The following is a 14,268-nucleotide window of genomic DNA, read 5'->3' as shown; positions in this document are numbered from 1 at the left end:
ATCTCAGTCATGGCCACTGTGTCCTTGGGCAAGACACTCCACCAACCTTGTGTGTGAACGAATATGATGTATAATGCAAAAGCGTTGTAGGTATAGTAAAAGTGCCATATATTAGGGCTGTGAATCTTTGGGCACAATTCGATTCTTGGGGGTAACAATTCAATTCTCGATTCTAAATCAATATGTTTTTAATAACATTGTTTGCCAGTTATATGATTAACTACATTCCTATATAAAATAGATGAACAGCTTTAATACATTTCTACTTAAAAGAAAACTGTTTTTGTTTAATAAAATTCTACCCAAACATTTAATAAAGTATAATACAAATAAGACAACAAGAGAAGTATCCCACACTTCTCTTTTCCAAAGTAAATCTGTACAGTAGATGGGCATTTACATCAACAATATGATTTGCTTGAGTGGCTAAAGAGGACTGTTATGATCTGTTGTTATCTGTTGGAATTTTGCCTAAAGTTCACCATCATTAGGAAAGACATGACGACGGATGGATTTAAAAAAAATGATTTCTAAATATTAAATACATGTGATCAAAAGTCTGCTTACAATGAGCCTACGGGAATTGTTCAATTCTGCCTATAGAGCTCCTAAAAACATTCAAACACTTCAATTAGTGTTGTATATACATTATACGTATATAAGTATATATGATATGTAGTGACATTTATAATAACATTTAATATTTACGTGTTTTGATCATTTGAAGCATACGCGGCACATTCATTAAAACATCACAACGTTTCCTTTTTTTCCCCATCACTGATTATCACAAAAAACATAATAAAACATCACTTACTGTACAAGGTCTGCTGTCATTATGATGCAGACTGCTGGGATGTTCATATATTCCCATTTAGGTGAAGAATGTCTCATAATCCTCACTAGCGCTTTTGGGGTTGTTCTCGTCCTAAATGGCTGTCAAAGTGTACCAACTGGTTGGATTACCTACTCAGACATCTTCTGTCCAGGTGAGAGGCATGATTTACGATCTGCAATAAACTTGAAGGCAGCAAGGAATCGAGGAAGCAGTAAACCACTCAATGATGTAAACATCGGCACACGCCACTGTAAATAGTTTGTCTGCATTAGCACTTATAATACTGATAATTGGTCAACATTCAAGTCATGAAATGTAAATGGAGTATTGTTGGCGCTTTTTATCGGATTTTATGGGCGAAATCGTGGAGCTCCCATTGGCTCCGCTGTTTATGTTTATATATTATTTAGAATGCATTAAAAAAAATCTACCATAATGACTGTGAATGATAGGCATAATTCCCTTTTAAAATAAAAAATAAATAAAATAAATAAATCAAAATGTATTTTTAAATTTATTTTTGTTTTTTTTAATCGATTAAAAATCGTTGTTTGAAATGTTTTTGAGTTGTTTACGTTTATTTAATATTTAGAATGCATACAAAAATATCTGCCATAATGACTGTGAATGATAGGCATAATTCCCCTTTAAAATAAAACAATAAAATATATATAATTTTTTTAATTGATTTTTGATTTTTTTACACAAATAAGAATCACAATTTAGTTGAAAATCTATTTTTTTTGACAACCCTACTTTATAAATGCAGACTTTTTACCACTTACTTTGACACGATATTCACCTGAATTACATACTGAAGTTCTGTAATGTTATGCAAAAACAAAGAAAAAAAACAAGCGTGCACAAACAATGCTTTGTTTCAGCCCATCTGTGTCCTGCAAGACAAACACAATTAAATTTACATCGGTAGACCTTCAAGAACACAGAACCACAATCATTTAGAGTATCTTTGGTGGATTTTTCACCCTTCAAGCGCATCCTGATGCACTTTTTTTTTCCCCACACTTGAACGCATCCTGATGTGTGCGCTTCATTAAAAAGGCATTTCCTGCAGGGAATTTCGTCCTCTTCTGCACTCGCATGTGTTGCTGCCGCATCAGGTGGGTGTTGGACCAGGTGGATTATGAGGAGCGGTAATTGGCTGTCCAGAGAAGCTGTCCATGTACACAGTATGTGTGTGTGTGTGTGTGTGTGTGTGTGTGTGTGTGTGTGTGTGTGTGTGTTTGGAGTTCATCATGCTCCTATAACGGGCAGTTAGGCCCGCTGGATGGACCCGATCTCCCGTCGGGATTGTAAATGTTATTGATCAGTGTCATTAGGAGACGTCCTCATTAACCGTCTCATACACAAAATAACACACGTAGTGTTGGGGTGGGGGAGGTCACAAAGGTTGTGTGCAGCAGCAGATTGTTTTGTATGTATACCTGCGTGTGTGCGCCGCCGTGTGTGTGTGTTTGTGTGTGTGTGTGTCAGAGTCTGTCAGCCGTCACATCTCGTGTCAGGGCGAGAGGCGAGACATTAACAACTTCTGTCATTCTGCTGACAAAATGGTGGCAGAAGATTTCCCATGGTGCCCTGATGACTGCTGGCGTTTGTCAACAAGCCCTGTCACCGCCGCCGTGAGGGGAGGGTGGAATGGTGATGGCGGATGGGGGTAGGTGAGGGGTTGGGGGGAGCGGGGGGGGGGGGGGGGGGGGTCTGTGACAGGCCTTGGACCTGTTCCCATGAGCACGGTGTAGAAAAAGACAGAGTGTGTGTCAAGGTGTGCGTAGAAAGGGGGGGGGGCATACATCGACTGCAAGGAAACCAAAATGAGCTGTCACTGCAATTCCCAGGATGCTTTGCTGTTTAGCATAGCAGCAACAGCAGCTATGAAAAGTGTAAGTGTGTGTGTGTGTGTGTGCGTGTGTGTGTGTGTGTGTGTGTGTGTGGGGCGGTAAACCGATGAGCTAACGCTGTCTCTCTCTCTCTTTCACACACACACACACACACACACACACACACACACACACACACTCTCTCTCTCACACACCCGGATAATTAAGCAGAGCAGAAGCTCCCCCTGACGCCAGGCAGGCCTCATCTGCATTTTGGCCTCCGGCGCGCAGTTAGGAGCAACGCCGGATGGAGGGAGGGATGGAGAGAAAGAGAGGAGGAGGGAGAGAGAGAGGGTAAGGAGCCAATTAGTCAGCTGGATGGAGGAGTGACTGACAGCAGTCTTGACACAGCGCGCTCTGACATGCTGCTACACACACACACTCACACTCCTGCTCATGCACCTGCATCCGCCAACCGCGCCCCCTACTGGGTCAGGAAATGTCCCATGGCACTGTCCCATGGCACTGTCCAATGACGGCGCTCGCTGGGCTTGATGTCACGCCTCTTTAGGAGCTAAAAGGGTGGGAATGTTTCGCAGCGTTTTGGTTGGAAAAAATATGTGATTTGTCTTTTTTTCTTGTTGTTTACCTTTCGACTGAGAACTGTCAACATAAAGGGAGGTACAGCAGCTTGTGATGGGGTGACTGAAGCACCGTGAAAAAGTCAGTGGTGGGGTGGTCGGTCTGGACCGTCAGGAGCACTGACCTACACAACCTAAATTATATTATTTATTTATTTTTCACAAGAACAAGAAAGTTTGATCATATTACGCCTGTACAGGCTCACCTGCACTGGCTTTCTGTGCACTTAAGATGCGACTTAAAGGTTTTACTACTTACGTTTAAAATTCTAAACGGTCTAGCTCCATCCTATCTTGCTGAGACTTAGACTTCCTTTTTATTGTCATTCAAATTTGAACTTTACAGCACAGATAAGAACAAAATTTTGTTACATAAGCTCATGGTAGTGCAGGATAAAAAAGCAATAAGGTGCATACTGTGTGTGTGTGTGTGTGTATATATATATATATATATATATATATATATATATAAAAAAGAAATACTTGAATTTCAGTATTCATTTATTTACACGAGTTAAGAGTTGAATTGTCCATCCTTGTTCTATTCTCTGTCACTATTTTTCTAACCATGCTGAACACCCTCTCTGATGATGCATTGCTGTGTGGCACGCACACAGGTGCTTTCATCAAATGCACTAGATGGCAGTATTGTCCTGTTTAAGAGTGTCACAACATTGCTGTTTACGGCAGACGAACTGCTTTACGGTAGACGAAAACGTGACTGCTGTTGTTGTGTGTTGTTACTGCGCTGGGAGGACATTAATGAAACTGCCTAACAATAAACCCACATAAGAAACCAAGAACTCGCCCTCCATCATTCTACAGTTATAACGTGATTGGGCAGGCACGCCGTTTATAGACCTTAGTCCGCCTGAATTTCGGGAGATTTTCGGGAGATAATTTGTCCCGGGAGGTTTTCGGGAGAGGCGCTGAATTTCGGGAGTCTCCCGGATAATCCGGGAGAGTTGGCAGGTATGGCCATATCGCAGTTATGGCTGCCCTCAGAGGATCTGGTCTCACTTGAATGCCGACTGATGGGATGTTCATATCTTCCCGTTTTGATGAATAATTAATCCTAATCCTCACTATGGGTTAAAGAAATGTGGGTCCAAATGAGAATCTATTTGTGTCTTTATCGCCATTTCCCGGTCCAAGTTGACCAACTTGGGGAGGAGATCTTACCCCAAGTGGAGGAGTTCAAGTACCTCAGAGTCTTGTTCACGAGTGAGGGAAGAGTGGATCGTGAGATCGACAGGCGGATCGGTGCGGCGTCTTCAGTAATGCGGACGCTGTATCGATCCGTTGTGGTGAAGAAGGAGCTGAGCCGGAAGGCAAAGCTCTCGATTTACCGGTCGATCTACGTTCCCATCCTCACCTATGGTCATGACCGAAAGGACAAGATCACGGGTACAAGCGGCCGAAATGAGTTTCCTCCGCCGGGTGGTGGGGCTCTCCCTTTGAGATAGAGTGAGAAGCTCTGTCATCCGGGAGGAGCTCGAAGTAAAGCCGCTGCTCCTCCACATCGAGAGGAGCCAGATGAGGTGGTTCGGGCATCTGGTCAGGATGCCACCCGAACGCCTCCTTTGGGAGGTGTTTCGGGCACGTCCGACTGGCAGGAGGCCATGTAGAAGACCCAGGACACGTTGGGAAGACTATATCTCCCGGCTGGCCTGGGAACGCCTCAGGATCCCCCGGGAGGAGCTGGACGAAGTGGCTGGGGAGAGAGAAGTCTGGGCTTCCCTGCTTAGGCTGCTGCCCCCGCGACCCCACCTCGGATAAGCGGAAGAAGATGAATGGATGGATGGAAGTTGACCAACTTCTCGGTTTATGGCCACATCCTTCTACTATCCAGGTGAGGGGCATGATGTATAATCTGGAATTCACTTTCACCAGCTCAGATCAATGCGCCGCTAAAAATAGGTCCTGAATAATAACAATGTCGCCAATACTTGTTTATTATTCAGGTCATGAAGTGTAAATGGAGTATTGTTGGCAGTTTTTGGATGTTTATTTAGAGGGCTTTGTGAGCGGAATAGAAGAGCTCCCATTGACTCCATTGTTAGCAGATTTTCGCTAACTTTAATTTAAAAAAAAAGAAACATTTTGTGTATTTGTCTTACTTAAAGGATTGTGAATGATAGGCAATATTCCAAAAAATGAGCACTTCCCCTTTAAGGAGTGCACCAAACCCGGGAAGCTGAATACAAAATAACACATCGTCTACGTGGGCACTTACTGTGGTTACTTTTAGCTAGTAAATCTGTATGTTGCTTTTCTCTTGTAAATGTTAATGATGACAACATGTAACATTTACCTACGTCGTACGATGACGTCACATGCGATTTGCCCTCGTCATTTCACGTCACGTGACGTAAGGAAGTTGACAAGAAGCCTGACTGGGACGATTGAACGCACCTGCAGTCCAGCTCGATCATTTCTATATCCTTGAACGTAATTTCATGTATTTTATCATATTCAATATTTCATTATATTATTCAATATATGTATATTCAATATTTGACAACCGTTTTTGATTGTGTAAAACATAATAATCGAAAGGTTGCGTGACCGCATTGCTTACTAGCTAACCACACCGTGTTAGCGCTAGTACATTCTTCTAATTTCATATTTTACGGAATATTCAGAATTCTTACACTATGTAAAATATATAACCCAAACATGATAAGTTGTTATGGAAAATGGATGAATGAGTTTCTTGGCGCACTTTCGTCAAATCTGCCAGGCGGGAATTGTTAATAGAAATCATGTCCAATAATGTTTATTCAACCGTGTTCACACGGACACCTTTTCTATTAACCTTTTTTAGTTAAAACAATATAAGTTGTGTTGGGTTCGTTTCAGGAATCATCCTGTCCAAATTAAAATGACTCCACACTATGTAAACCAGGGGTCCCAAAACTATGGCCCTCGGGCCGGATTCAGTCCGCCAGCTTCCAAAATGCGGCCCGCGGGTAGTCCCAAGTTAAAAAAAAAAAAAAAAAAAAAGTTTTTAAATAATTACAAATATTTAAATATAATTTTTGTTAATCTGTCCTTTCTAATCCATTATCTACCGCTTGTTGTCTCGGTGTCTCCTAGCCACTCAGGCAAATCATATTGTCTAAAAATGCATTTTCCCATCGATAACGTGACATCGCGCTCAGAATATATATATATATATATATATATAACCCGGCCCCCGGCCACATTTTTTTTAACCCAATGCGGCCCCCAACTCAAAAAGTTTGGGGACCCCTGATGTAAACCCTCATTTATCGCTGTTACTGACTGTGGTAAATTAATTTCTGCGAGGTAGGAATTATTAATTATACAGACAAATATTTTCGTAGTTAGAGCCTGAAAAGCACGTTTACAACCCTTTAAATACATGCTTTAACATGAAATAACACCCTCATAGTTATCTATATACTATTTAATCTAATATAGTAATGCTTTTTGAGGCTGAGCCCTTCAGTGGCCACAATGCTGAACAGTGCCCTCTGATTGGTATTTATATTTTTATTTCATTTAGATATGTTCATGCTTGAATGCTTAATTTAGGACAGAAATATGTAGAATATGCTATTAAAAAAAACAATCAAGCTGGAGTTATGTAGTGCTAAAATGGAGAAGAACAGGTGTGCATATGATATGGCTGAAAACTATCGATAGTTATTGATATTTTTTTATGAAATATTGAAAAATATACAAAATGTAAGCATTTTAATTTAAAATGTGGGCTTCCTCTGATTATAATCCCCTCATCTATCAAGGCAAAGAGTGAAAGAAACAACCACGGAACACTCAAACATTGTAAGCAAAATGCTAAAATGACATTGAACACTTAACAATAATCTTCTAAAAATAGGGAATATATAAGAAACACTTAATAAAGCTATGGGGTTTTTCAGGGCTGCTGGATCGAACTAACATATTGAAATTGTTGATGTCACGATCTGTTTCATGTGTTTTAACAAAATAACAGCAGGAGCAAACCACCTTAACTTAACTCAAGCTGCAGAAAATGATCAAGACAAAAGGCGGCATTGCAGGAACCAAAATAAGAGTTTTGCTGGATTCACTAAATCAGGTACAGTCCAAGCTTTACACAATAATGGCCAAATACATACACAAATGTACAACATATAACTTAGAACGACATTTATTAACATTTCTTGATTATGCTGTAATTGATTGATAGCATTATTTCATTTATAGTTTTGAAAACATTTTCATCTTTTTCTACTCTTAATCCTGTTAAGGCTTGCAGGGAGATGGAGCTTATCCCAGCTGACTTCAGGTGAAAGGCAGGGTCCACTCTGGACTGTTACCAGTCCTTCACAGGACACACAGACAAGTAAGCATCCACACCGAGGACATTGGACAAGGTTCAGGTCACCATAACAATGCAAAGAATATACCATTGAGAATACATTAATGTATTTTCTTGCGTCTTATAGGAATATGTTGAAAATAGACCAGATGTCATCTGCTGCTTGATAAAGTATCTTGGAGAACCAACTGCTGAACAGAAGAAAGATTACCAGGTAGATTTATATTATTTTATTATAATGGCCCTTTTTTCACTTTTGTTTACTTTTACTGTATAAAACAACAATACAGAAACATTTAGAATCAAACATCAGTCATCATAGCTACCAGAAATTCAGCCAGTATGTTAGGTCTAGCTTGTGCAAGTACAAATCAGTGCATGATGAGCAGATTATTGTGGGGTGACATCATCTATGGCAGTGTTTTTCAACCACTCGTGTGCCGCGGGAGATGATGTCATTTCACCTAATTGGATTAAAAATATTTTTTGCAAACCAGTAATTATAATCTGCAAATATGTTTTGTTGAGTGTCTGTGCTGTCTATAGCTCGGCAGAGGAACCGTGTAAAACTCTTCCATATCAGTAGGTAGCAGCAGGTAACTAATTGCTTTGTGGATGTTGTGTTTGTTGTGATCACAATATGCAGACGACAGCGGGAGGCAGCGTGCAGGTAAAAAGGTATCTTATGCTTAAACCAAAAATAAACAAAAGGTGAGTGCCGCTAAGAAAAGGCATTGAAGCTTAGGGATGGCTATGCAAAACGAAACTAAAACTGAACTGGCTGCAAAGTAAACAAAAACAGAATGCTGGATGACAGCAAAGACTTACAGCGTGTGGAGCAGCAGACGGCGTCCACAAAGTACCTCCTCCGTACATGACATGACAATCAACAACAAAATAGGAAACACTACACACAGGAAAACACCAAGAAACTCAAAATAAGTCACGGCGTGATGTGACAGGTGGTGACAGTACACCTACTTTGAGAAGAGCTATAGTGATGCATGCTTGGTTATGGTTTGAATTTATATCCAACAATTGCGCAAATTACTTTTTACTGTCAGTAACCGCTGCTGAGTTTCATTTTTTTGTTTTCTGTTAGTGGTGTGCCTCAGGATTTTACCAATGAAAAAAATGTGCCTTGGCTCAAAAAAGGTTGAAAAACACTGATCTATGGGTCCATTCTTCCTCCCCAACGGTTATCATAGTGGACCTTTTTAAAGTACATTTTATTCAAACAATCTAACCAAATAGAGATGCACAGCTCTAAAGTTAACTAACTTTGCATCTACTCTGGTCTATTCAGGAAATAAATGTAAATGTGTTAATAAATGTATATTCTTGTGTTTACAGGGTGACAGCACTGAATCGCTCCAAGAGGAGTATTCTGCATTCAGTGGCAGGACATCAGCCATTAGCCTTCACTCTGCTACTTGGAGACATCACAATAGTGTTGGTATTTTCTTATCCTTGTGTCAGGATGGCATTGGTGCCTTTCTGACATCACATGTGAGACTGTGTGCTGACTGTGGTTAGAGAAGACCATCAAGTGTCCATCTCCTTGTTTTGAGTGGACACAGCAGGTAGACGTTGTCCATGCTGAGCCTCATTAAGCTAGACATACACTAAACCAGTGGTTCTCAAACTTTTCTCACCAAGAACCACCTCAGAAAACACTTGGCTCTCCAAGCACCAACATAATGACCAACATTAAAATACAGTAGCATAGTAGACCTAAATATGTATTAAAACAAGGCAGAGGTTTTATTCAACACGTATATTACCGTATTTTTCGGACTTACCTTTCGTTTTCTAAAAAATCGACCGTGCGCCTCATAACCCGGCGCGCCTACTGTACGGAATAATTCTGGTTGTGCTTACCGACCTCGAAGAAATTTGATTTGTGTACATGGAGTAATGATAAGTGTGACCAGTAGATGGTAGTCACACATAAGAGATACCTGTAGACTGCAATATGACGCCAGTAAGCAACACCAAAACTTTAAATGTTCCACTGAAAATAAAGAACATTACACACGGCACTCAAAAATCTGTCAAAATGTTTTAGTATGACTTTGAAGCCGCACCGCTTGATTGATTGTCGGCCCATTACGCCTACCGTAGTCAGAGATACAAGTATTACTATGGTGTGTGTATAAGGACCGCAAAATGGCACCCATTAAAAGACATATTTCACAATATTATGCAAAACCAACTTCTCTTACCTTCTGGTACCTGCTGATGTGTCTTTGAGATCTGCATAAGTCCTGAAAATGTGCGCACGTCCGCCACTGTAGTCTGTCCCGATGCCGTAGTCGATAAGCTTCTTCTTTTTCAAGTTCTAACTTCTATCTTGCTATGGAAGCGCTAAAAACTGCCAGTGTAGTGGGTTTGCATAATTCACAGACGGAACTTTAGTTATTAGAGCGTTCCGGTAGGACGGTTTTTCACGGGATACATTTCCGGCGATGTTGCACTAGTGAGCCACGGATGAGGAGCTGCTGCTCCGTTGTTGTTTTAAGTCAAGTCTGAATGTCATTAAAACAGTTAACTCCATCTTTTGACACTTCTTCCACTCCCGTCCTTGCACGCTTCACCGCTACAACAAAGATGACGGAGAGAAGACGCTGCCGAAGGTGAGCCACATAAATAAGACCGCCCACAAAACGGCGCATCCTGAAGCGACTGTCAGAAAGCGACTTGAAGATGATCTGTAAAACATAATCTATGCAACATTTTGACCAAGAAACCACCATTACATGTTATGTAGACCACAAGGAAGTGTTTTACATTAAGAAAAAAATCATAATATAACCCCTTTAATGCGCCTTACAATCCGGTGCGCCTTTTGCATGAAAAAAGACCTGAATAGACCCGCTATTAGCAGTGCGCCTTATAATCTGATGCGCCCTATGGTCTAGAAAATATGGTAGGCATTTTTGGCCACTGTGTGACTAATGCGTATTAGTCATTGACCATTAGTTTGAACAGTAACACTGTTTGAATATTTATTAAGTGATTCTTTGGGGTACCACTAGATGGAGCCCGTGTACCACTAGTGGGACGTGTACCACAGTTTGAGAATCCCTGCACTAAACATTTACATCTACTACATTTATGCATGTGTTTGCATCTTTAAAAGGTAGATGGATACATGATCATTCGGTGCACAGTTATCTGTACTTTGTGCACCCCTGCTTTTGTTCATCAGGGTACGGTGCGTGTGGCGGCAGACTGTGGGCAACCTTGAATTTATTTGAGTTACTTCACGTCGCAGGAAAGCGATGGCGGTTGAGGAAAGAAGGAGAGTGTTGTTAATCTTATCGTGTCGCAGCAATGCAATGATTTGTTTTTGGATGTGCACAACATGTGACGCAGATTTGCGGGCCGTGACGTTGCATTGGTTCATCAGTGGCCTAGTGGTTAGAGTGTAAGCCCTGAGATCGGTAGGTTGTGAGTTCAAACCCCGGCTGAGTCATACCAAAGACTATAAAAATGGGACCCATTACCTCCCTGCTTGGCACTCAGCATCAAGGGTTGGAATTGGGGGTTAAATCACCAAAAATTATTCCCGGGCGGGGCACTGCTGCTGCCCACTGCTCCCTTCACCTCCCAGGGGGTGGACAAGGGGATGGGTCAAATGCAGAGAACAAATTTCGCCACACCTCGTGTGTGTGTGACAATCATTGGTACTTTAACTTTAATCAGTGCAGAGCATTCCCAGGTTTCGGGGAACGAGCCAATGGGTGTGCGGGCGTGTTACAGGTTTACCTACTTATTGGTCACTCCGGGACAAAGGGGCACCGATGTGTGTAAAGTTGCCGATTAGCTAAGGAAGTGTGTGACACGTGACATACTGGCGGTCACTATAAAGGGGCGTTTTTACCTGCACTCAATGTTGGTGAGAAAAGTAAGTTGAGCTGGGTAACCATAATCTTTGTTGAACGCTTTGGACACAGCTATTGGATGCTTACTGTAGTAGTTATTTCCACTAATTAGTTAGTTATTGTCTATAAATCATAGTTTTAATACAACCACTTCAGAAGTGATGACACGGTAATGCGTATTAGTCATTGAGTCGGCTGGGTGTCAACTCACAAAGTAGAACCACCGTGTTGGTGCCCCGTCACCATCAACTTCTTTATTGATGTCACAATACAAATTTAGAGTAAACATTACTTCCTGTTCAGCTCGCATACCTTCAAATTAAAGTACAGTTACAATTACACCATAACTGTTCACTTATACTGAATATTCCTTGAAATTAACGTACACATTTCACATTTCTTGTTATAACAGACATTATAATAACACACAATGAATAATGCCTTTTGTAGCAAATTGTGCTTACACTTAAGACTAGGGATGTCCGATAATATCAGGCTGCTGATATTATCGGCCGATAAATGTTTTAAAATGTAATATCGGAAATTATCGGTATCGTTTTCATAATTATCGGTATCGGTTTCTAAAAGTAAAATGTATGACGTTTTAAAACGCCGCTGTGTACACGGACGTAGGGAGAGGTATAGAGTGCCGTCCGGGTCACATAATATCTACCGGCTGTTCTCATCACGAATTAATGCAATGCATAGTTGGTCAATAGCCATACAGGTCACACTGAGGATGGCCGTATAAACAAGTTCAACACTGTTACAAATATGCGCTACACTGTGAACCCACACCAAACAAGAATGACAAACACATTTCGGGAGAACATCCGCACCGTAACACAACATAAACACAACAGAACAAATACCCAGAATCCCTCGCAGTACTAACTCTTCCTGGATGCGGTGCGCCTTATATATGAACAAAGTTTTAATATAGGCCATTCATTGAAGGTGCGCCTTATAATCCGGTGCGCCTTATAGTGCGGAAAATACGGTACTCATGTGAAAATGACACAATCTAGTTTTCTAACCAGTTTGCTTCCTTTAAATTTCATATCTTAACACACTTGCCTGCTAACAAAATGTACAAATGTGTAAAATAACAGTATATTGTTTTTCTAGAATTGGTCTTTGTCGAAAAAAAGAGCATAACTATTGAGGCTTCTAGAAATATTGACATTCAAATTGACAGCAAACATGGGGAATGAAATACAAAAATGTTAAACTTACATTTACAATCATTGGGATATTTGTCAGAATGTCTATGTGGAAGGGGGGGCGTGGCCTGCGGGCCTGCAGCGAAGCAGGGTGTGCCAGGACCGGCCTCGAAATCAGCGACAGGTGCGTAGATGGCCCACCTGGTCCTGGTTATCTAATCACCTGTCGCTCTGTTATAAGCAGCGGCCAGGAAGACAGAGGAGGTGGAGTGGGAATTGAAGCTGGTGGAGAGCGAGAGCAAGACGGACAGTCACGAAAAGACGAGTGCTGAAAAGCAACAGAAAGGCTTTATTTGGAAAAATAAAACTTAATTGTGAATCTGAACTGGGCTCTCATGTCGATGCTTGGTGGTCCGAAGAACCCACTGGGGGGCAACCTCCACAGTCTAAAGTGGAAATTTTAGATGGAACAAACAACTTTTCCCGAGATAAGTTTTGTGTCCGTCTGTTCTCATAGGATGGAAAATTTCGGATGTCCGTGAACATATCATCCAATCACTGATAGGGATGCTATTCAGACTCCACCTCCTGTATGATGAGGTGATAGTCACTTGACCGTCCTCATTCGCAGTCTCTTTGAACATGGGTCCAGACACACACACGTGCGTGCACTCTGTGTAGCACCTAGATATCATAATTTAGCCTCTGGAGACGTAGGGATGTCAATCTTACAGTGCAGCTCCTCTCCTTTCCCGCTTACTTTTTAACAGACTTTTCTTTTCATCACTCAGCATCCTCTGTATTTATAGCTGACCACGTTCCTTTTGCTATATGTGTGTGTGTTATGTTACTATGCATTAACACTTAAGTCTTTGTGTAGCGCTGTTGATATAGTGGGGTTAGTTCATTTCTACAAAGATGAAGTCATAAGAGGCAGAGTGGGGATCACAGGAAGGGGGAAAAAAGTGCAAAGGAAAAAAGAAATTGAGTTTAAAGAGATGGATGGAGGGATGAGTAAAGACTTCTGGCCGAGTGTGCTGCTCTGAGACTAATTAAGGTGACCCACTCTTTCTCTTCTGGTCTTCTACTCCCATCTCCATCTTTACTCAAAGTTGCTTTCACACCAACTTAGGAGGTGTAGGGTCAACTGAAACATCAACATCATACAGGGATGAGAAGACCCTGGATACATTACGTGCATAAAGATGACACAATTTATTTTACAGCAGACATTTGAAACAATCTTAGCTTTTGTGCTATAGTTGACAAAGCAAATGGTTGTTGGTGCTATATCTAATATATCAATAATTATATGTATGTTGTTGGAATAATTGTTTGTAAGTTATCACAAAAGAAATGTTGTATTATGAATGCTGTATTTCGAGGCCTAACAAAAGGATGAATGCTCGTGAAACGCCACTGTGATTTCAGCACGGACAGATGGCAGGATGTGCTCAACTCCTGGAGGAACTCTCTTTGAAGTGTTAAACGAACTCTCTTTGAAGTAATTCACAAACTCTCTTCCAACTATTTGGTCAACGCTATTTACGACCCGCTGCCTTCTTGAA

The 14,268-nt window shown here is 41.2% G+C and overlaps 1 long non-coding RNA gene across 1 annotated transcript; it reads left to right on the top strand.

The window, feature by feature from the left end:
- The first annotated feature begins 5,690 nt into the window (after nt 1-5,690).
- LOC133623551 (uncharacterized) lies at nt 5,691-7,677 on the top strand. The gene is made up of 3 exons (XR_012051178.1): nt 5,691-5,768; nt 7,303-7,407; nt 7,580-7,677. It is a non-coding gene; the product is annotated as an uncharacterized lncRNA (long non-coding RNA).
- Nucleotides 7,678-14,268: the final 6,591 nt, after the last annotated feature.

This window comes from Nerophis lumbriciformis, linkage group LG26, assembly GCF_033978685.3.
Source record: "Nerophis lumbriciformis linkage group LG26, RoL_Nlum_v2.1, whole genome shotgun sequence".
Taxonomy (NCBI): Eukaryota; Metazoa; Chordata; class Actinopteri; order Syngnathiformes; family Syngnathidae; genus Nerophis; species Nerophis lumbriciformis.
The sequence above is the reverse complement of the archived record's forward strand: the minus strand, read 5'-3'. Positions and strand labels throughout refer to the sequence as shown.